This window comes from Globicephala melas, chromosome X (assembly GCF_963455315.2).
Source record: "Globicephala melas chromosome X, mGloMel1.2, whole genome shotgun sequence".
Lineage (NCBI taxonomy): Eukaryota > Metazoa > Chordata > Mammalia > Artiodactyla > Delphinidae > Globicephala > Globicephala melas.
Genome location: NC_083335.1, coordinates 36,968,865 through 36,992,868, shown reverse-complemented (window position 1 = coordinate 36,992,868; position 24,004 = coordinate 36,968,865). Strand labels below are relative to the sequence as shown.

General features: G+C 51.3%; 1 protein-coding gene across 5 annotated transcripts in view; it reads left to right on the top strand.

Moving 5' to 3' along the window:
- The first annotated feature begins 7,312 nt into the window (after positions 1–7,312).
- Positions 7,313–24,004, top strand: part of FRMPD3 (FERM and PDZ domain containing 3) — a 139,529-nt gene continuing 122,837 nt past the window's right edge. For 2 of the 5 annotated variants that reach the window (XM_060292625.1, XM_060292618.1), the window contains exon 1: positions 7,326–7,426. The gene's annotated coding sequence lies outside the window, so the exon portion shown is untranslated. Of the gene's footprint in view, positions 7,427–24,004 lie in introns of all 5 variants that reach the window. The other 3 variants (XM_060292622.1, XM_060292616.1, XM_060292620.1) reach the window with 3 other exon arrangements.

Sequence of the window (24,004 nt, the reverse complement as noted above, 5' to 3'; positions counted from 1 at the left end):
TCCTTTTGTAAGTTTGCATCCCCATGAAAAGCATTGGGCAAATATTCAACCCTCCTTTGGGTTTTTTTCCAGGGGGACCTTAGGCACAGAGAGGTTAAGTCAAGCATCCATGACCACACAGTGGCCCAGCCAGGATGGAGAGCCTATCAGATCAGAAGGACCCAGGCCTCTGCTCACCAGCCTGGGAACATTTCCTGTCATCCATCCAGTTTCTCCTTTTCAAATTTCACCCCACTCCCACCCCAACCCAGAGAGATATGAGTAAGGGTGAGGAGGCTGGGTCCTGGCAGCAGTGTCCCAAGCACACACCCGGAATCCCTTGTGGGGAAGAGCTGTACTGGTGGCGGCAGCAGTAGCAAGCACTTGGCATCTGACGGGCTCTGTCAGCATCCATTGAAATTGGTGTTTTGCTTCCTAACTCCAGGAGGGCAAACATGCCTAAGATGCCAGCAGTGGGGAGAGAAGGAAGGCGTGCGAGGAAGCGATGGGTGATTCCCCAGCGTCTGTCAATTCAGCTCCTACTCCAAGGCCTCCCTGAGCCACTGGCTCTCTCTCCACGGGGCTCCCTGTGCATGAGGGAGGTGGGCGGGGAGGGCCAGTAGTGCAGAAGATAGAGAGAGAGAGACAGAAAAAGAAAGAGAGAGACAGACAGGCAGACAGACAGAGAGACACACAGAGAGAGAGAGAGAGAAAGGAAGCTCCAGAGTAGGGCCAGGGCAATGCAGGGCTGCTGGTGGGGAGATTTCCTTATTCCCTCCCTTCAATGGCCTCTCCTTTGGCCCTGGCCCCCGACTCTCCCAGAGCAGCATTCTTTCTCCTCAGCCTTGCTTTGGCTGTGCTTGGACGCAGGTTTGTCCCAAGGCACTTGCTAAATACAGAGTCTGAGGGTCCAGGGTGTGGCCCAGGAATCAGCATTTTCATTGCAACAGGACCACAGCTGGGGAAAGGCTGAGGTCGAGCTCGGACACCCTACCCCACCGCACCCCAAGGAAAGGTCCCTGGTCACTGTCTCATCCCCTCACAGCTCTGCCCTCTGAGAGGTGACAGGCAATCTGATAGATTTATTCAGGTGAGTTCATTAACGGGCGCTAATGACTTAATGTGCTGTCCATTCCAGATAACGTGTGCAATTTACCAGGAACTTCCGGAGCCTGGGCCTTAACCCAAAGGAGAATTTCTGGCACACGCAGCTGGGGGGCGGTGAATGTGAGTAAGGGGAAGGCTCGCATCGTGCCAGGTGGGAAGCTGCCGCTGCCCTCTGGCACCTAAGGGTACAGCTGGTTCTGCTGCGGGTCCTGCGGGAGAAATTGAGCTTCACGAGAAGACAGGCTCCCCCTACACTCTTCCGCGCCCCAACACTCCAAACTGTTCCAGTCATTCTTTCTGTTCACCGCTGTCTCCAGTAGAGATAGTGGGTCAAAAGCAAGCAGGCTCTGGGATGATGCGTTCATTCAGAGCTGCTTGAATGGGGGTGTCTGTACCTCTTGTGGGGTACACAGAGCCATGGGATAAACACAGTGCACTTTTTTTTTTTTTTTTTTTTTTTTTGCGGTACGCGGGCCTCTCCCTGTTGTGGCCTCCCGGTATTGTGGCCTCTCGCGTTGCGGAGCACAGGCTCCGGACGCGCAGGCTCAGCGGCCATGGCCCACGGGCCCACGGGCCCAGCCGCTCCGCGGCATGTGGGATCTTCCCAGACCGGGGCACGAACCCGTGTCCCCTGCATCGGCAGGCGGACTCTCAATCACTGCGCCACCAGGGAAGCCCCCGCAGTGCACTTTTATGGAGCTTCAATGTATGCAAGGATTTTAGAGCTATGCAATACTTACGTGGTAAGTCAAACACCAGCGTACTATGGAGAATCTGAAAATTCATGTTTCTGAAATAAATTGTGAGACTTTGAAGAAATCTGACACTTTGGGCCATTTTGGCCTTCACGGCCGGATTCTCATTTATTCCGTTCTTAGGGACTCCGTGTGTGTGTGTGTGTGTGTGTGTGTGTGTGTGTGTGTGTGTGTGTATGGGTAAAAGTTGAGAAGCACTGCCAGTTACAGTCTGTGTTTCCCTAAGTATAGATTAGTTTATCGGATTATCTAAGACTAGGACAAGGGATGGATACATTTTGATGGGGGACAGAGATTGCATTTGGGAAACACCCAGAGCCTGAGGGGTTGTCTAGGGAAGTGCACGCAAAGAGGATCCAGGAAGAAAGGAGCTTATTGAGGGGAGGTGTGGGGGGATGCTAGGAAATCTTGTTAAGCCAATCTCCATCGAGTAATTGAGATGAGCAGAAGCAGGGAAGGCTAGGGAGCCGGCAACAGCAAAGAGGTCTGCGATTTATGGATGCAAAGAGTGTCCCTCTGACCCCAAGCCTCAGAGAGGCGCCAAGACCCCATTCTGGTCACAGCGCACCTCTGTAGGAAGAACTACAGTTCTTCCATCTACAGGGGCATGAATTGAGACTGGGAAGCTGGGAGCTACCTGGGACCCACAGAATGAGCAGGTGGCAGGGCCCGCCAGGCAGCTGCGTTGGAGGGGAGAGGGCACCAGCCAGCGAGCCTTGGGAAAGGACTGGCTGGCAGTTTGCAGCTCATCAGCCCAGGAGTTGGTCCCTTAGTGTCACCCAGCCCACACTGGGTCGGCAGGCTCAGTACACAAAGGGCCACTAAAAAGCCCTCTTAGCGACAAATCCTAGTGACAATTCCTTTGAAATGGCCCTTTTCCGTCTGCATTTTTCTCTGGTTTCTCTCTGGCCTCCTGCTTTCCTGGTAGCTCCCAGTTTCCCCAGGAGCTCAGGAAATCGGGAGGTTCCTCTCGATTTTTCTCCACCCACCCTGTCCCAAACATCAGGGCCCTGGTTGGCCCCAGATGCTTTAGGATTGGTGGGTGTCTTGCCAAAAGGCAAGATGGAGACCAAGGGACTGGGGCTGAAAAATTACAAAGTGAGTGGTTTCCTCCTTGATGGTTCTGATTATGCCATCCCTCCTTCTACCACCCCAGGGCCTGCCTAGCCAACTGCGAGTGGGGGCGGGCCTTGCTGCTCAATAAAAGTTAGCAAGTATCATTATTATTACTATTAATGCTCATTCTGTGGTTGGAATCCAGGTTCCACTACTTATTGCTCTTTGAGTCTTGGCTACTACCTCCTCTGTAAAAAAAGGATGATCATGTTTCCTAAGTAAGAGAGTTGTGATAATTGTGAAATGAGTTAATGCATGTAAATCTCTCAGGGCTGACTGGAGGTCCTACCAGGGAAGTGGAACTAATTGTATCCCCTGGGATGAAGAACCATCCGCCTTTTCCTAGGAGCATTAGCAGAGCGCCCAGCTCAAAGTGAGTGATGGGTCGATAAATGGTAATCATTATTACTATTATTACTGAAGACCAAGAGAGTCTCTGTCCATTTATTCCTGTATTCTCAGTTAAAGGTGAGTTGAGTTGCTTGGTTGTTAACTGTCGATTACAGTCCAAGGTGCCAGTGAGGCTGGGCTGCCTCCATCCACTCTCAGTGTGCAGGGGAGAAAAATAGTGCCACTTCTTAGCTTCTTCCCAAGGTGTTGATTTCAATAGGAAATAGACTTCTGGCTGGAAGATCGTCATTTGTCATCCAATTGTAATGAGATTTAAAGAGACTAAATGTTTATCCAGAGGGGATCTTCCTCACCAAATTTCAGTGTGACTGGATTGAGGGTCCCAATTTTACATGCAAGTGTTTATTTTGCTGCATTTGGGCACAGGGTTAAGAATGTTGAAGAACCCTCTCTGTACCCTGTCTCCTGCTCTCCCTCCTCCTTGTTGAGCATAGCGGGTGCAGACAGCTTGTCAAATAACAAAACCAGAAACAAATCCTACTGGGAATTCCCTGGCGGTCCAGTGGTTGGGACCCCGCGATTTCACTGCCGAGGCCGCGGGTTCCATCCCTGTTGGGGAACTAGGATGCCGCAGGCCGCACAGTGTGGCCAATAAAACCCAAATCCTACTATGTGATTCTGGATTCTGGGGAGGGTAGGGAGGGTGGGCGGGAGGGGGAGTTCAACTTTTGGAAATGAAATCCACCAGTGTGCATGTAGGCTCAAAAACTCATTTTGGACAAGAGTAAGACACAATGCAAATGCTACATCACTTCAGGACTTCCCTGGTGGTGCACTGGTTAAGAGTCCGCCTGCCAATGCAGGGGACATGGGTTTGAGCCCTGATCCGCGAAGATCCCACATGCCGCGGGGCAGCTAAGCCCGTGCGCCACAACTACTGAGCCTGAATGCCACAACTACTGAAGCCCGTGCACCTGGAGCCTGTGCTCCTCAACAAGAGAAGCCACCGCAATGAGAAGCCCGCACACCACAACAAAGAGTAGCCCCCGCTCGCCGCAACTAGAGAAAGCCCGCACGCAGCAATGAAGACCCAGCGCAGCCAAAAATAAAAATAAATAAATAAATTTATTTTTTAAAAAACCTACATCACTTCAGACAGGAAACAAGCAGAGTGAGAACCAAACGGGGAGCCTTTTAGTAGGCGACTAGGAGGCAGATTCCTCTTGAGAAAGAATGACAGCTACCATTAACTGTGATCTTTACATCCATTATCTCATTTAATACCCCCAATAACTCTGTGAAGTAGGTTCTGCCAGCATCTCCATCTCACAGGTAAGGCTTAGAGAGGTTAAGTGACCTACCTAAGCTTACACCTCTAATAAGAAGCAGATTCCAAAAGCTGTGTACTTAATCTCGATTCTAAACTGTACCTTGCCTCACTCCTCACCCAGGAGCCCTCACACATGCTTATGTCCAGTGATACAGTCCCTCCCAATACTCTCTCCCCTTCAGTACCCCTTATTTGCTTGTGTCTACTGCACAGCAGAATGACTGGAGACTGGCATCTGCTCCCAGCGAGCCCAGCAAGCAGCAGAAGATGGCTAATCAGAGTTGTAAAATGCATTTGTTTTAGTTATTAACCCGTTGAGTTTTAATTGTAAGAACTGGTACAAACCAATTTATTGGTATGTGTTATTAATGTTAATATTAATAAGGAACAAACTGGGTAAGGATCAGGGAACTCTGGAGGGGATGCCCCCGCCCCGGAGACACCACCCCAAGGAAACCAGCTAGGGACCGTCTGGCTGCAAAGAGCATTATTCATACTAGACGGCTGGTTCCCTGCTCCCTCTCCAGTCCCTGGAGACAGGAGGCCAGCTCTTCCCTGCTTCTCGTCACCTCTCTCTTTTGGAAGGATTAGAAATCAAGTCTGAGTCACTTCTCTAGCTAGACTAGACTTTTTTTTTTGGTACTAGCTCAGTGTGTCTGTGGCCCCACGTGTGATCCGTGTGTCCCCGTGTGTGTGTTGTGCTCTTCAGGGCATCTTCCTGTGTGTTGGTCTGCCTGTGCGTTTGCCCAGGAATGCTGTGTGTCTCTCTCCCTGTATGTCTTTACTTTCACTCACCATCCATTTTTAATAATTCCATTGGCTTGTTTTTCAAGCCTAGGCTAACCCATCCAGATGCAGGGAATTTCCATCCTTTTTTTCACAGTAGGAAGTGCCAGGAAGGAAGCAAAAAGTGTGCTCAGTGGATAGATGGGCAAATCTGCTAGTCAGCTACTCCACTGCCGATCCCAGCTGCGGGGAGCCACAGAGCCCTGCACTGGGAGCTCTCCTCTGTATCCTGGAAATTCCACGCAGCTCACAAGACCATCCTCTTGCCCCATGATTGCCCCTCAGTAGCCCTCCAGCCTCTTCTGAGGCTTTACCCAAATGCTTAAGTAGAACTGGAGATGGGGAAGAGATTCCAACTGGAATGGGTCCCCTTTTCCCAACAGCCTCCCTTCCAGAGTCCAGGCACACGAGGGAAACTGAGGAGGGCTCACTTTTCACCCTAGAACTGCTGAGACTCAAGTGTGCCAATGTTAGTTGTGTCTGCGAGGGGCCTCTGGCGTGCAAAAATTCACCACGCATTTGGCATCACCAGAGCCTTCAACTCCACCCTTTCCTTCTGTTTTTCTTTTCCCTGGTCTCAACTTTGCCCTCCCAGACCCACTGTCCAGTTTCCCAGTCCCTCTGGGTCCCCACTGAGGCTACCTTTTAGGGGAGAAGGAGAGCGGCCTTTCTTCTAGATCCCCAGAACTCCTCCAAAGGGGTCTGGAGCCACCTGGGAGACCAAGAGCCTTCCTTGAATCTCGGTTGCTACATGTTTAGTATTCACAGCGTGTCTCTTAAAAATGTCCTGAGATCATTCATCAGGCACTGTGCTGTGTGCCTGGTTGCTCTCCTTTGGGAGTGTGTGTGTGTGTGTGTGTGTGTGTGTGTGTGTGTGGTGTGCAGGACCCTCCCTCCATCTGCTGTTGAACACAAACACGCACACACATGTTAACCTCCTTCCCTTCTCACCAAACCAACCGCATGCTCTAAGCGGACCTCTGTCAGCTGGCAGATCGCTCCCTTCCTGAGGTGGGCTCCCGGGCCGGGCCTGGGCTCGAAACAGCTCGCACTCCAGTGCTGGGGAGAGGCGCTGCGAGCTGGAGCCGGAGCCGAAACTCAAGGTGCGTGTGGACGTTGGCGGTGGCGACCAGAAGGGGAGCTGCAGGGAGGGCAACCCCAGCAGAAGGAGAGCAAACAGGGGGCGAGGGGGTGCTCGGGGAGGCAAGGTCAGGGGCCGGGGAATGGAGTCCCGAAGCGAGCGTTCCAGTGGCCCCTTCTCGGCAGTTCACTCCCCGCCCCCATTCCCCCCACTTTCGCGGGTGCACTTTGGAAATTGGCTTGCCCTCTTCGCTGCCAGCAGTTCCCCGCAGAGCCCAGGCAGAACGGTCAGGTTCAAAAAGTGAGGCAGCGCCGGGCTGGGTAGCTGGGTGGCTGGGTTGTATCCTGGGAGATTCTTTCTCCAATTGTCAATTTTGTGCGTATTTTTAGTTGTGACCCGAGCCGGCAGCTGTGCCTTTAAGCCGCGTTCCCATTCGGGGAAACCGACGCCCGCACTTGAGGGTCGGGAGGCGCCGGAGAGGCCCCTCATTCCGTACTCCCCCCTTTCCTCCCCCTCCCCTCCCCTCCCCCGCCCCCTCTCCCCTCCCCTCCTCGGCCGTCCGGCCGCCTCGCCGCCATCCGTCACCTCGCAGCCTGCCGCACTCCTGGAGCGAGCGAGAGACGAGCGAGCCACGGCGATGGTGCCGCCCGCGGCGCAGCCATGGAGCCCGCCCGAGGAGCCCGCGCGCGCCGCTGCCAGCCTGCCCGCAGCCCGCCGCCTGCGCGCCAGCTCCCCGCGTCCCGGGCCAGCTGCTGCCGCCCCGCCAACCTTCGCCCGCCCCGCCGCCCGGCGCCACTGAGCCGCACGCCCGTGCCGGGCTCGGGGACACGGGCGCCCTAGTCCCGCTGCCGCCGCCGCCGCGCCACCGCCGCCGCCGCGCCGCCGAAGAGCAGGAGGAGGAAGAGGAGGCGGAGGAGGAAGGTAAGAGGCGCGCTGCCTAAAGGGAGGCGCACCCGCAGTCTCAGCCCGGCTGGGGGTGAGGCGCGGCGGGAGCGTGCCGCCCTGGGCAGGCTCGGGGAGGCCGGGAGCTTGGGCGCCCCCGGCAGCCGGGGCCGGGGCGGGGGGCTTCGAGCGTCGGGCCGCCCGGAGTTTGGGCGGGCGTGGGGAGCGGCCGGTGGCGTGCCCACTGACCGGTGAGTCGCCGGAGTGGCGGGCTCGCCTCGGCCGCTGAGGGTGCGGGTTGAGGAGCCGAGCGCAGGGGAGCGCAGCGCGTTCATTATGGAGCCTTTGTGTGCGCGCCGGGGCCGTGGGCACAGTTGCGAGAGCCGGCGAGACGCGGGGCCTGGCTGCTGGGAGGGGGCCCCTTAGCCGGGGTGCCCCGAGAAGCCCGAGCCCCCGGGCTGCCAGAAACAGCTGTCTGAAGCATGTGCGTGGTTCCCGGGGCCATGTTCACACGCGGACACGGACGCACACACGCACACACAGCCGCACCGTATACCCGGCGCTCAGCTTACACAGTCACCCTCATCCAAAGGTGAAACACACACACACACACACACACACACACACACAGCTACAGTTGCCCCCCTCCCGCCAGGAAGCAGTCACCCAAACACAAACAGCTACATGCACCCCCTCCCCAGCACTGCTAACACATGCACACACACACACACACACACACACACACACACACACACACACACACACACACACACACACACACACACACACACACACACTTGCTTCTCTATCCCCCAGCCGGGTGCTTTGGAGCTTGGAGTGAGTGTATGTGAGTGAGTGTGTTGTCTCAGAGTGTCCCTGAGAAACTACATGACAGCTGCACCTGCTGCCCCCCAAGGCACAAACACACAGCCCCCCATACCCCAAGCTGCTGTAGAGCCCTCTACCAGGGCCCTTAAGAACTCCATTCTGGCTAAAAGCGTTCCCAACTCTTGTAGTCGTGCCCATCCACACCCGAGCTCCTGGGCTTCTCTTGCACACCCAAACACACACACTGAAACCACTGCAGGGACAAAAATGCTTGACACCTTCCGTTAGAAGCAAGTGGCATCCCCACCCTTGTCTTGTAGCTGCCACCAAAGAGCCCTTGATCACGGTGTACGCTGGATTCTGCCAGACCTGCCCCCTCCTCTTGGCATCTTAGCCCAGCTGCAGAGCCCTAGAGTCCACCGGGTGGTCTCAGCATCCTGCAGCTCTTGCAGAGGGCAGGGCTGTCTCTGGACTCTTGCCTATTGGAGAAACTGCTATAAGAGCAAGGCTCCCTTGGGGGCGCCCTTCGTGTCGTGGAGGGTGGGTGAGTCTATGCTGACTCAGAGAGGAGCCCCGAGTGAGTTTTCCCCACTGGAAGTCTTGGGGTAAAAGGCACACACTTTGGCCTTGAAGGCCTGGGGTGCTGTGGTGATTCAGCCACTGGGGCCCTCGGCTGGGGGACCTTGCCCCTCCTTCCCTTTCCCTGCCCATCAAGCTCACTGCAGGAGAAACGGGGAACCCAGCCCTCAGCTTCCTGGGAGCTGAGAGAGGCTTCCCAGGAAGCCTTTGCTATTTCCACTGAGCGAAAGGCTCTCAGCTCTCCCCCGGGAGACCTCAGCAAGACTTGGCCATGCCCGGGCAGACATGCCAGCTTCTACCCAATTTCGTAGCTTTTTTTTTTTTCACGTGAGAGAAGCAATTCAATCTCAGCAGCTTGGCATGAGGGCACCCCTGAGGTGAAATAAGACATAATGTATGTGTGGAGGGGGAAGCAGGTTGGGGGGAGGGAGGGAGGACTAGTGGGTTTGACGGGTTTAAGTGGAGATGCCGAGTCAGACTGTAGCCCTTGGTAAAATCGTGACAGAGATGCTTCGACGTCAGAACCCCTTCCCTGCACCCCTCCCGTCCGCTGCTCCAGGCGCCTCTGGGTCCCCTCCCCCGCCCCCCTAGACGCTTAGGTGGGGCTTTGCTCGAAGCTTGGTCAGATCTGAAGACAGAATCCCTGTCTGGCCAAGGTGTTAATAGCTGATAGTGGTTTATTGCCTTCCCCCTTCAGTTAACATTTGCATTTTCAAAGGAGGCTGAGGAGTGGCTCCGTTGGTGGTGATTTCAGGCACCTGTGGCAGGACCCAGGCAGGAGCCGCTGTGGGTGGATGGCATCAACCGTCTCTGTCTGGCCCCGAGTTATGCGTGATGTGTGTGTGGGAGTGGGGATGTGGGAAGGTGGGATGTAATTATGGAGGACTTGGAGGCCCACAGAGAGAAGGTTTAAATTGATGTGAGAGGCAATTGGGAGCCACTGCAGGATTCTGAGAAGGGAGGGATATGATCCGAGCAGGAGAGAAACACTCCTTGCTGCGTGTGGAGAGATCCTCTCCTCTCTCCCACCGGCAGTCACCACCACAATTGCCTTACAAGTGTGAGCTGATGACCACCAGAGAGAGGAGGCGGCCCAGAGTAGGGGGGTAGGTGCCCCAGGTTCCTGGCTCTTAGCATCTCCCATATCCGAGGTGCCCTGCAGACTGGCTGGGCTAGCTGCCCAGAGCCAGCCAGTGCCCCCATAAACACCAGCTAGTGATGCTGTCGTTGCTGTGGCTTCTGAGAATGCAGTGGAGCTTCTGCCTCCCTGGGTGAGCGGGCTGGGGACTCCTAGGAGGCTGTAGGCCCCATTTTGAATGAGTCTGAGGACCTCACTCTCTGGTGAACGGCGCAGTCCCAGGGTCTTGGGAAGTGAGCTGTGTGGCCTGATTGGGGGATTTTGCCACCAACTCAGTCCTTCGGGAGCCATGGTAGATTGAAAAAGTGCAACAGGAAAGCCCTGGGATTGCTGATAACAGCAGCAGGCTGGGCAAGGCAGGAGAGCACAAGGGGTCGGGGTTGGGGGGTGTTCAGGGGGGCAGGGGCAGAGGAGAGGCATTGGTCTGGCACCGCCCCACTGCAGCAGTACCCCCCTTGGTCCTTGGAGGGAAGCACAGGTGGATGCAGGACAGTGGAAGCACTCTGTACCCACCCCCTACACACTCTGCAGAAATGACTGGGCTCCACACCCAGCACCAGACGAGGCACCCTGAGAGGGCAGCACCAATGCAATGGAAGAAGGATCCCTGTTCTTTTGGAGCCTTTAGGCTAGATGAAGTCACAACACACACACACACACACACAAATTGCACACGGTACCTCCAAACAGACACGCACACACAAGCACGCTTGCGCTCACATGCACATAACACACACAAAAACACACACACCTGGAGCAAATTATGGGAAATGAGGCTCAACGCTGACAAGCTCAGCTTCTGGGGGCTGTAGGGGTTCATGCCTTCAGAGGTCCTGGCGATCCCTTTTAGGGGGGCTGAGAGGGTCCCCATCGATAGTGGGCGAAGACCCTTAGCTCTGACAGGCCCCTGAGAGGAGGCCACACCCAAGATAGCTTCAGCCCTGGTCCAGCCTTAAGGCTATTAGCATTCGAAGCAGAAAACTCTGTTCTGGCTCTTCTCTCAAGGACTTCTGTTTTCCTTCTTACCATAAATTCAAAAAGGAAAACACTCTCTTGCGTTATCAGCAGCCAAAATGAAAGACTCTGAAAGTGGGCTGGACCTTGCAGCCCTGCTGTGAAATCTGAGGGCTGGGGCTTAGGGAGGGGAGGAGAGGGGAGGGGAGGGAAGTGCACCACCTTCCCTCCTTTCCAGCCCCCCTTCAGCTGAGCTGGTAAGGAGAGGGAAGGGATCTTGGGGTCCAGTGTGGTTTCCCACCCACAACAGGCAGCGCCCCCTTTTCTGAGGGCACCATCCTTACGGTGGAACATTAACAGTCCAGTGGCACGCTAGCGCCTGCTCCCCTGGGCAGTTAGAAGAAATAGCTTGGGAATCAGTGTGGGCCTGACATGGGGGCAGGGGGAGGCGAGGCAGGGGTGCTGCCTGTTACATGGAGGAGCCAGTGTACCTGTTGTGTTGCGTTGAGGAACAGAGATGAGCAGGTTTCCCTGGGAGCATCCCTAGCTAGTCACCTTTTCTGAGCCTCAGCTTCACCTCGGCATTAGCCACACTGCTATAGCCATCCCTAGCTTTTTGAAGATGCTGTCTGCCTGGTTGTACTGTTTGGGTCTCCTTCCACCTCAGTGACTCCTCCTTTTTTCTCTGTTTTGCTAGTTACTCTCCTGACCTCAGATCTGAGTGTCCTCTTCCTCTGTGTCTGCTTCCTCTGTTGGCAGCTGGGGGTCATGGCTTCCCCTCTCACCCCTCTCCTGGCCGCTCCCACTTCTCTCGCCCAAACTTAACCCCTCTCCGCTATTTCAGTCCTCTATTTCCACCTTCTTGCTGAACATTTCCCCTTGGATAGTCTGCCATCATGTCACAAAACTCAGCGTTCACAAACTCATCTCATTGTCTCCCAAAGATGCCTTGCTCCTCTGACCTCTCTGTTACATACAGAACCATCTCTGATTCTACCCTGGTCCACCCTGACCCTGCCACCACCTCATGTCTACACTGTACTAGTCTCTTTCCTTTCCGGTCCATAATACACCTGCCAGATTAATATTCCTAAATATCCTTTATTCAAGACATGTATGATCAATGTCTTTGAGAGAGTGATACCTGTAGGGTAAATTTCAGCTTCCTGAGCCTGGTATTCAAGGCTCTCCTTGAGTGGGCCTAACACTGTGTATTCTTTGAAGCTTATTTCCTACTCTTTGCCTACATCATGGATTCTCACATTTTAATGTGTCTCAAAATCGCTTGGGGGAACTGTTAAAATGCAGATTCCTGGGTCCCACCATCTGAGCTTCTGCTTCAGTAGGTCTAGAGCCTGAGTCCAGGAATATGCACTTGAACGGACTCCCCCAAGTTGTTTGTTCACGTGCCCGATGCACAGTGATGCCAAGTAAAACACTGAAACGTTGGAGTTTGGAACAGTGAAAGGTTTATTGCAGGGCCAAGCAAGGTAGTCGCATGGCTCATGCTCAAAACCCCCGAACTCCCCAATGATTTGGGGGGAGAAGTTCTTAATAGGCAAAATTAGGGGTGAGGGCTGCAGGATGTGTGACTTTCCTCTGATGGGTTTCTTCTGATTGGTGATGAGGTAGCAGGGTGGTGCTCCACGAATCTTGCGCTCAGCCTGAAGTTACCATCCGGCAGGGAGCCTTAGTTCCTGCAGAAGAACTCAAAGATATTGTTATGTACATTCCTTGAGGAGGGGCCACGTTCCTGCTCCGAGGCTGCACTATTGTTTCTGGACTGCTCCTCCCTTGTTTCTTCATTGCCTCCCTTCCCTGATTAGCAACTGTTTGAATCTGCCCTTTTGAACTCGGGGAGGTCTAGGGGGCTGAAGCCTTTATTCTGCAAATAAGAAACTGACAGATGCCTGAAAGGCTTTTGTACCCTGGGAGGCCCCACAGGGTCCTGCTCAGTTTCAAAGTGATGCTGATGTTCTTGGTCTACTTAAGAAACACAGTCCTACGTGGACCCTCTACTCTAGCCAAGTGTCTTTCGTCAGGCTCTCCTAAACATGTCTTTTGTACATTTTTTAATCGCAACTGTGCTCTTGTTCATGCTATCCCACTCACCAGGGGCCCCTCTCCTCTCTGCCTGTGCTCTACTTCTATCCAATACCACAATACCCGTCCTTCAACTCTCATTCAAATTCACCTCCTCTGTGAAGTCTTCTCTGATCATTCTAGACTGGAGGCCTTTCTCTCCCTCCTCTGAACTCCTGCACTTACTGTCTGTAAAATACATTTGGTAAGTACATCACTGATACACTTCACTATTACTGCTTGAATCATTAATTCATATATCCCTCACATGCAAATATAACTTATTATATGTGTATGTCTGGTCTACATTATAAGTTCAACAAAGGAAAAAGCCCGGTGTTTTTCATATCTTTTTTATCTCCATAGCACACAATGCCTTACACAATGTAGGTGTTCAATAAGCATTTCTTGGATTGGATTGAATACTAGTTAATAGTAGATAGGGATTCTATCACATCTCCCCCTGCACATCAGCTCCATAAATGTTTATTGAGCACCTATTATGTGCAAGGTGCTGTGCTAGTTGCTAGAAAGGATATAAAGATGAAGGAGGCCTCTTGTCTTCCTCCGCCTCAGTCATCTTTGCATTTACAGGGCCTAGTGCATACAAGAGGTCCTTACCGGATATTTATTGAGTAAACAAATGAATTAATGAGTGAGTGAAGAAATGAAGTTCAGACAGGAATCATTTGAGCAAGGACATAGGGTAGATGTCATAGAGAAATGAGGTAGGAGTAGAAGATAAAGCTAGGAAGGGGGTCTGGGATATAGTGGATGACTATCGTTTTTGTTTTGTTTTGTTTTGTTTTCGGCCTCAAGGCATGCGGGATCTTAGTTCCCCCCACCAGGGCTCTAACCCACGCCCCCTGCAGTGGAAGCAAGCATGGAGTCCTAACCACTGGACTGCCAGGGAAGTCCCTTGTTTTTGTTCTTTATTATGAACATTTCTCCCCCCAAATAGAGAAAATAGTATAGTAGCTCCATATACTCGTTATCCACATTAAGTAATTACCAGAACTTGGCCATATTTGCTTCACTCATCTTTTTTTTTTTTCTTGGCTGAAGTATTTTAAAATAGAGTTTAAACATCAATGATGTCATTTCCCTGCTAATACCTCTCTATGCATATTTGAGAAGAGTGGACCTTTTCCCATATAACCACAGTCCCATTAACACATCTAACAACAGTAACAATAGTCCTTTTTATTATCCGCGACCCAGTCCATACGTGAATGTCATCAGCTGTCTCAGGACATGTGTTACAGTTGGCTTGTTAGAATCGAGATCCAAAAAAGCTCTGCACATTACATTTTGTCATTATGTCTCCTAAGGCCCTTTCGACAGTCCCCTGTCTCTGACTTGTTAGAGAAGTCACGTTAGTTGTTCCGTCCACCATCCCACATTCTGGTCCGCTTGCTTCCCCTTGTTGTCATTTAGCTTGTTCCACTATCTCCTGCATCTCTTGTAAGTGGAAGCTATCTCTTTTTTTCTCCTTTTTTTCCCTTTGGCAGATTGATTAAAAGGGGGCCATCCTGGAGGCGTGAAGACCAGCTAGGAGGCTGTTACAGTAGCTGGCTGGGGATAGAAAGAAGGAGGTGGATGGATGGATTTTGGAGGTAGAAGAAACCTGATTTACCTACCAATGGGATGAATGGGGTGAGGAAGGAAACAGAGTCAAAGGTGATTCAGAGGTTTTGAGCCTGTGTGATGGGGAGAGTAATAATACCATCATATCATATCTGAAGGATAGGTTTTTAATGAGAGCAGCAGGAATCATGGTTAGATGAAAGGAGGAACTTTCACACAGTAATAAGCCGTCTGCTCTGTTTTTTCCTGATAACACTGTCTTTCCCAGAAAACTTTGATTAGTGGTATAGCTAGAAATTTGGGCCCTCCAGTAAAAGAAGATCGGAAAGGAACTCCTCATTTTTTCTTAACTGCCAAATAATTAAATTTCCAGGCCTCGAGCCTTGGAGGAGGGGTAGTGTGTACACCAATGGACAGAGAAAAGGTAATGCTGACATCACCCAGGCAGATCAGCCAACTGTCGCATATCATCGTGGATATCACAGTCACCAGTCTTGGGTGGAGGACCGAAGGATGCCAGGGCTTGGGATATCTGTAGACTCAGCCAGTGAGCATAGCTCAAGACCCAAGTCCTTCCTTAGGGTCCCCTGAAGTCTCCATCCCACACCCAATTTCCATCCAATAGGGAGCCTGCAGCCTCTTAAGCCCTCAGTGGGCCATGGCAGCAATGGTCCTGCCAAGGTCAAAGATTGCCCGGCAGCCCCGGGAGATTCACTGGGCTCTGAGAAAGTCCCCACATTAGCTGCCTCAGTAAGAATGTGCTTCAGCTGTTGAATCAGATCAGGTGAGAACTACTCTCAGCTCCATGCTATTGGATCCTCATTCATAAAACCTCTCCCTCCACCTTCCCCCAGCTCATCTTTCTTCCTGCTTTCTCTTCTCCTCCTCCCTTTCTGCTCCACCTCTTCCAGCATACATTTATTCTCTTGAGTTAATCAAACACTGGCCCCTGCAGCCCACTGTGTCTCAGACTGATCACTTAAGCAGCATTATTGATCGCTCTGAAAGCCTTGGGAGGTAGGAGTGGACTGAAAACTAGAGATGCATCGCCAATTGGCTGGCTAGGCCTCTCTGGGCAGCCTCAGCTCCTCAACTGCCTGGAATGTCTTGAGAAAGTGGAGGCAACCGACGGAGAAGATCCTCAGAGGGCCTTCATTCATCTCATCCTTCCTTCTTCATTTTGGAGTTAAGGAGTGCTCCTGGGTCTAGCCCAATGCCAGTGTTCTGGTGAGAAGGAGAGAGCCAAGGGTCTGCTCTTTAGAAATTCATAATTTAGCAGAAAAATCATACTTATTCATATGAAGCAACTAAGAATAATACAAGTTGGGAAATAATTATGTACCACATTACATGCTCTCGACAGTAAGCATCACAGGGGTTCAGGGCACAGAGAAAGTGAGCAGTGTGGGCTGGATTGGAGGGAGAAGGGCTTCTCAGAGGAGCTTGAACTTGAGTTCGGTTGTGAATAATGTGTGAGATTGAGACTGTTGGCTAGAAAAGGAGTAGGCTTCCAAGGGGGAGGCATGCTTATGAAACTGTGCACCTCAGATTGGGACTTGGACCCACGGTCTTTTAACTGAGATCACACACCTGGTCTCAGGACTTAATGAAGCTCAGGTTCTTGATGTTTCATCGCAGAAAGAACTCGGTGAGAGACAAAGTGATAGGTAAGAAGTGGATTTATTTAGAGAGAAACACACTCCACAGACAGAGTGTGGGCCATCTCAGAAGGTGAGAAAGGCACCAGGGTATGGGGTTGTCAGTTTTTATAGGGGTGTGTAATTCCATAGGCTAATGAATGGGAGGAGTATTCCAGCTATTTTGGGGAAAGGGGTGGGGATTTCCAGGAATTGGGCCACGGCCCACTTGTCCACCTTTATGGTCAGCCTTGGAACTGCCATGGCACCTGCGGGTGTGTCATTTAGCTTGATGACGTGTTACAATGAGCATATACTGAGGCTCAAGGTCTAGTGGAAGTCGACTCATGGACCATCTTGGACCTAGTTGGTTCTAATCAGTTTATGTCATGTCCTCGGGCTATGTCATTCTTTTAAAGGTTGTGCCCTGCCCCCTTCCCTCCTGTTTCAGTTAGGGGAAAGGCGGGGAGGTGGAGAGCTCTGTCATGGTGTGATCAGGGAAGAGTGAAGAGATCTGACTAGAGGAGAGGGTGGGTGTGGAGGTGCGGTGGGGAAAAATGACTTACTGGGGAAGGGGTACCTGGATTTAGGGGGTCTTTGATGTCAGCGGAAGGAGTTTGGACTTGAGGAGGCCCTGGAGGGCTATTGGCCGATTAACTGAAGTGTTCTAGGATGGGTAGCCCTGCCATAGGAAGCAGACTTGATTGGAATAAGGAGGGATTGCTACCAGCTTGTAAATTACTACAGCAATCCAGGTGAGAGCTACAATAATTAGGGTGGTGGCAGTGGGCAGAGAGAGGAGGGTCAGATCCAAAAGGCATGGAAGGCATTGGCGTGGCTGGTACACCACTAAGTAGATTCTCCTGACTTGTTTTTGTCTCATCCACACCCTCCTCTTAACCTCAATACTTACACATTCTTTTTGCCCCCAGGCCTCAGGGCCTTCGGTGGCAGAATGTCACTGGAGCTAAGACAACAATGGGTTAATTGAACTATCCCGAGTAAAGAAGATTTGCACCCGGGCCTTCCATGCCCCGACCTGAAGGAGTGAGCAGTGGGGAGTCTGGCCACAGAATCTGGCTGAGAGGACAGCTGAGCTGGAGTGCTGGGAACAGGGAAGTTGGGGGCAGGGGCTGTCTGTTTCAAGCTCCCAAGACCTGTGACAGGGGAGACACCTTTCAACTGCCCTGGTAGAATCAGGTTGAAAATGCCTCTGCGCGCTTGGGATCATCCCAGTGGAGGTTACACCTGTGCCGCGGCATGGCAAGAGCTACCACAGCACTTTAGTGCCAGCTGGAGCCCTGTTGTTCCAGCTGGTATGAGAGAAATGAGCGAGGAGCCCACAGGTGGGTGGGAGGGTGATGGTAGAGGTCCCTGCCTGCTCATTTGCTTCCCTCACCAGCTCTCCCCTGCCTGCCCAGCCCACTGAATTTCATCCCTGGGCAGGTGTCTCGACCAAGTCCCCCATCCCTGGGTAGGAGGGGAATAGAGAACTGCGATAAAGGGATATTTGTGGGACTTTAGCCCCCTTCCTCTTACCGGTTCTTCTTGTGGGAGGGAGTGATGTCTTCTAAAGGTGAATGAGTGGAGAGTAAGTCTGCCCAGGCTGTGGGCTCCTAACCGCCAAGGGAACTCACCTCTGGGGTCAGGACCACCCAAACAGGCCTCTCTGTTTGCCCTGATCCAAACCCACTGGGAAAACAGAGGAACAGATGGCTAGACTGGTGGATGAACACGCGCACGCACGTGCACACACACACGATGCGTAGTCTGTCGACCAGCGGTCTCCAGCATTTCCCTGCTGGAGGTTTGTGTTCTGATTTCTGATCAGTCTTCTGGTTGCTGGTTTGAGGTAGGGGTGATGGTTGGAAGGAGGGTGCTGAGAAGTGGGCAGGTGTCCCGAGTGGAAGATGCTCGTGGAAGTGCGCGATTGGGAGGAGGGAGTGCAAGTCACCGAGGAGGGTGATTGTCCCATTTATGACCCTTCACGTGGAAAAGCCCATTGAAAGCGGAAAAGAAGAGGGCACGGTGGTGCCAACTGGCTTAGGAGGCAACCAGGGAAGTGTCAAGACCTCTCATTTTGGAAATCCTGCTGCAATTTGCACTCTGCTTCTCTCCCAAGTTTTGTCTTTCATCTATCCATTTCCCCTTTGGTAGTCATTCTCTTTACCTTCCCCCTTCTAACCCAGACCCAAGCAAGTCAGTTACAGATGAATTTCCAGTTGACACAGGGGGAAACTGAGGTACTCAGATTATTATTATTTTTTCCTTTTTGGCCACGCCACGCGGCATGTGGGATCCTAGTTCCCCAACCAGGGATTGAAACTGTGCCCCCTGCAGTGGAAGCTCGGAGTCTTAACCACTGGACCGCCAGGAAAGTCCCCCAGATTATTTTTTTAATGAGACTTGCCTCCGATTCTGTATCCAGACAGCCAAAGTCTGGATCTTGCGTTTGTGGGCTGGGACTTTGAAAACCAGCCCACTCAAAGGGCTGGCGAGGGCGCTGTGTGTCGCATTGGCTCTGTTGCCACTCTCGGTGAAATCACAGAGAATGCAGATATGATTAATAAAGCGACTGTGTTCCATATTCATCTTGTCACCTGGAGTCAAGCTGTAATCTTTCGAATACGCAGGGAAATCACTCACTGACAGAGAGAAGGTGGGGGTGTTTAAACAGACCCACCAGCCTGCTGTTGCCACACAGTTTAGTGTCTGTCACCTGCAAAGTCCAAATCAGAATTGGCTGTTGGGTCTTTTTCCTTTTTCTTCCCCCCTTCTGTCTCAAGTGGTTTCTACAGTCAGTCTAAATACAGCTTGTCCTGCTTTGGAATTCTGGGTGATTGCAGGAAATGATAAAGCCTGGCCTTTAACCTAAGCTCCAGTTCCATTTCACGATTACCTTTAAGGACATTTTCTCTTAGGAGTTTACCATCACTTTAGATTCATCATAGCCAAAGCGAAACTCAGGATCTCCTCTCCAACCTTTCCCTCCACGCTGATCTCCAGCCCCGAGCCCTTCCCTGGATCTCCGCCTCTGTTAGTGACACCATCACTCTTTCAATAGCCCATGGGCTGAGACTTGGAATCAGTCCCCCCCTCCCCACTCCTATCAGTCACCACCGTGTCTTGGCAGTTGATCTCTCACAAGTGCCTCGTGAATGCATGCCTTCTTGACCATTGCCACCGCCGCCATCGTAGCCCAGGCTCTTGTTACCTCGTGCCCAGATTACTGCAGCAGCCTCCTGACTGGTCCCTCTGCCTGCTACGCCTACCCACCTTCCCGCCAAGTGATCCTTCAACACTGCTGCCAAAGGAATCTCCTTAAAACATCTTTCATCATGTCACTTCCCTGCTCAAGAGCCTATAATAGCTCCCTTTTGCTTACGATGTCAAATAGAAACTCCTCTCCCTGGTATCCAAGGCCTGCCTTCCACAAGAGCTGAGCTTCACCGTATAAATATATATTCCCTGTGACCCATTTCTTCCAGACCCCGAAGCTCCACGAGTCTCCTTACTCTCTGTGCCCTGCTGTACCCCCACTCACAGCTTACTCCTCTCTGTGTACTCATCTTCCTGCTGTTCCCCCACCTGCAGGGCCCCCCTTTTTCTCCACCTCTGGAAATCCTTCCATTGCATCCTCTAAGACGCTCAAGTCCAACCTCTGCTGTGAAGCCTTTCCTGATTATTCTCACCCTCATTGGTTGCCCTACTTTTTTTAATTATAAAATTTCCCTGATTATAAAAAGTAATACCTATACAGAGGGGAAAACTTTGAGAATACAGAAAAATATAGGAAAAGCAATTGTCACCCACAGTTCCCCGTCTTCCATTTTGGAATCCGGACAGCTAGGGAGTCAGCTCTTTACGACAGAACCTGGGCCCCCTGCATTGGGAGCATGGAGTCTTAACCACTGGACCACCAGAGAAGTCCCTTCAGGGGCCTCTTTGATCCATGTACCACGCCGGGTGGTGCTGGACACACGGACACATCGTAGGGGCTCAACAAACCCTAGTTAGTGGGTGGAGGGGAGATGAGCCGTACATCATCCAGTCTGTACCTCTCTGCCCGTTGCGGAGGGAAGAGCGGCACACACCTAGGTGGTGCTGCTACTTCCTCTTCCAGGGGAGGAATGCAGCCGGAGAGAGGGCACTGCACATCCAGAGAGAGCGCTGAGAGGTCAGCGTTCCTGGTGCCCCGGAACTCTGCTGCCTCTGATGACACAACCCCCTTGCTCGGTGCTGGGTTTTTCCCCCCTTCAGGAAGCCCCTGGCTTTGAGGTGAGAGCTTTAGTTCATCCCGGTGGCCAGAATGAGCTTTTCCTAACATGCTGGCATTAAATTGCAAGAATCAGTAGCTTACTTTGTCCACCATATCAAATTGAAACGTCTCATCCTGGCCTTGGAAAACCATCTGCCCGTTCACTTTCCTTCCCCACCCCATCTTGCTAAGGTATCTCTCATGGTTTCCCAAATTAACCCCTTCACTTGAGCCAAGCCAGCCAGTGTGCCATACCCTCAAAACCCTACTTCCCTAGTGGAAGGATGTCTGACAGTAGGTTATTTGCTACCAGCATCCCCCCACCTCAGTCCCAAGCCCTGCGTAACATAGTCCCTCTACCTTGAATCCTGTCCCTGCTTCTCTCCACCACTGAGGTTCATGACCCCATCGACACATGCTGCCACTGACCTGAGACTCAGTGTGCAACCTTCTCAGTCTTTGTATAATCATTTTGTATTAAAATATTATGTGCTTGCTATTATATTATTATATCAAGGTGTTGCCCAGCTAGTTCCCATATGCATTCTGTGAAAAGCATTAGGCAGAGTAGCTACTCAGGAGCCAGCCTTACCAGTTACTGTATTCCATGGTTTCGAAAACACAATTTTAACCTTTTTGAAATTGAAGTGCTTCTTGGAATCCATGGTGCATTGTAGGCTAGCCGGCAGCATCTTTTCTTCCTCAGGGAAACCTAAGAAAATGTTGCCTCTAATTTCTATAGAGTCAATGAAATAATGGTACTAAGTTACTTAACCTTTCCGAGGCCCAGCCCCTTTCTCTGCAAGAGCTGTACTTACATCAGAGAGGGCTGTTGTTGTGAGGATTCAAAGATAGTATTTATATAGCACTTAGCACAGGGCCTGACACTTTGGTGGAGGTGGAATAAATGTCAGCCATTGTAATCCCCCAACTTTATAAACTGTAAACCCCTCAAGGGCAGGGACATACTTTTTGCTCTTCTAGCAGATGGTGTGATGTGAAGGGTAGAAAAAGGTTCCCTTTCCAAAAATATCTCCTTTACTAGACTGCCAAACAGGCGAAATTTCAACATTAATCACTCCTTTGAGTTAAGGCATTATCTCCTAAAAACCTCTGTTAAAATGCAAATATGCCACTTGGGAAGGTAACACATTAATTCATTAGCATTCATGATCCCATTAGTGCAGATTAGTTTATCAGATCAACTAGCTGGCGCGAGCAACCTGTGAGAGCCCTAGTCAGGGGGCTAGTAAGATACAGGACTTCAGGTGGGAGTAGAGGATTGAGGGGGACAGGCAGTTCAGAGCTTGGGCCACCTCCCACCTGCTCTTGCCTTTTGGGGTTGGTTTGTCAGCAGGACTGTGACTCTGGTCTGCAATCAACTAAGAAGGTTCTCAGTGACAGACAGAAACACATGGATAGAAGGAAATGTGAGGTTGGGAAGACAGTCCTAGAAGATCATCTAGTTCAGTCTCCCTTTCACGTTTTCACTTTCATCAGCAGGCCATCCACTGCCTCCTAAGGTAGCCCATTTGATTGTTGAAAAAGTCTAATTAGAACATTTTTTTTATATTGATCTGAAAGTCTTTCAGTAACTTCTTTCCTTCCTCTTCCTCCTGGCAGTGCCTTTAAAGTATCTGAATATAGCTATTAGGTTTCTTCAAGTCCGTCTGTCTTTTGACTTCTATTTTCTTTGACTTTCCTGACTAAATCTGTCACTGAACCGAACTTGGGTCCATTCCCTGTGCACAGTAAAGCCAATCTACTGATACTGGTTTGTGGTGAAGGAAGGTACGGTGTTTATATGCAGGCACCAAGCAAGAATGGGCAGCTCATGCTCAAGAGATGCCAGCTCCTGGATGGCTTTCAGGGAAGTGTTTTTAAAGGCAACATTTGGGGTGAGGGCTGCAGGGTGCATGGCTTTCTTCTGACTGGTTGGTAGTGAGGTAACAGGGTGGTGGTTCAGGAATTTTAATCATCAGCCTTCTGGTTCCAAGCAGTCTTGTGGTCAGCATGTAGTCACCATCCTGGAGGGGGGTGGGGGGGAGGGGGTGTCTTAATTTCTGCTGAACAGCTCAAAGACATGCATCAGGTTGTTACGTATATTTCTTGAGGAGGAACTAGGATTCTGTTTTATGGCTGAACTATTATCATTACTTTTATGGCTTAAATGTTTTCGCTTTGTTTCTGCATTCCCTCACTTCCCTAATTAGTAACCGCTTCTGCCTGCTCTTTGGAACTCAGGGAAGGCCTAGGAGACCTTTTCCTACAACAAGAAACAGGGACACAGAGGGACTTTTGTACCCGGTAGGGCCCCACAGGGTCCTGCTCAGTTTCAGTCCCCCTTTTTCTTTGATACTCCTCAATCCTGAGGGGAATAGGGGCGGGACAAGAAAGGGAATAACGTTCTGGATAGAGAGGATAATCATAAACTCTCAGGGGAGCTGGGTTTTAGGGGGAGTTGGTTTCAAATCTACCCAGTTTGCTCAATGATTTTTTTTTACTTTATTTACTTTTAAATTTTAATTAACTTTTATCGGAGTATAGTTGCTTTACAACGTTGTGTTAGTTTCTGCTGTACAGCAGAGTGAATCCACTATACGTATACACGTATCCCCTCTTTTGGATTTCCTTCCCATTTCAGTCACCACAGAGCATCAAGTAGAGTTCCCTGTGCTAATCAGTAGGTTCTCATTAGTTATCTATTTTATACATAGTAGTGTATATATGTCAATCCCAATCTCCGAATTCATCCCACCCCCCCCCTTGGTATCCATATGTTTGTTCTCTACGGCTGTGTCTCTATTTCTGCTTTGCAAAAAAGTTCGTATGTATCATTTTTCTAGATTCCACATACAAGCGATATTATACGATATTTGTTTTTCTCTTTCTGACTTACTTCACTCTGTATGACAGTCTGTAGGTCCATCCATCTCTCTGCAGATGGCACAATTTCGTTCCTTTTTATGGCTGAGTAATATTCCATTGTAGATGTAAGGCCAACTGGCCCGAGGCAGGGGAACGCAATCAGACTCACAGGTTGCATCAGACTGAAACTTTCCGGACCACCCAGTTCCAGAAACTGACCTGGAGACTTTCCGGACCACCCAGTTCCAGGAACTGACCTGGAGACTTTCCACCCGGCCCAGCCTTCCCGCCTTTCGAGGGGCGGGACTAACGGTCCCAAGACTGATGTGACTGGCACCAGATATTGCCACGATACCCGGAAAGACCACCAAATAAGGAATACCCTGCGCCCTCCCGGATTCACCACACCCCTTTCCCTTCTTCCTCTATAAATGCTGCCCAAACCCTCGCCCGGGCGCGACTTCTCCGGCCCCTTTCTCTCGGACCAGTGAACCTCGCCCGGGAGCATTCCCAAATAAAGCTTGTTTAAACTCTCCCCTGTTTCTTGGTGCCGTTCCTTACAGTATATATGTACCACATCTTCTTTATACATTCCTCTGTTGATGGACATTTAGGTTGCTTCCAGCTCAGTGGTTCCTTTTGTGGTATGGTTGTACAGCTGAGCTTCTTAACCTGGAGGTCCATGG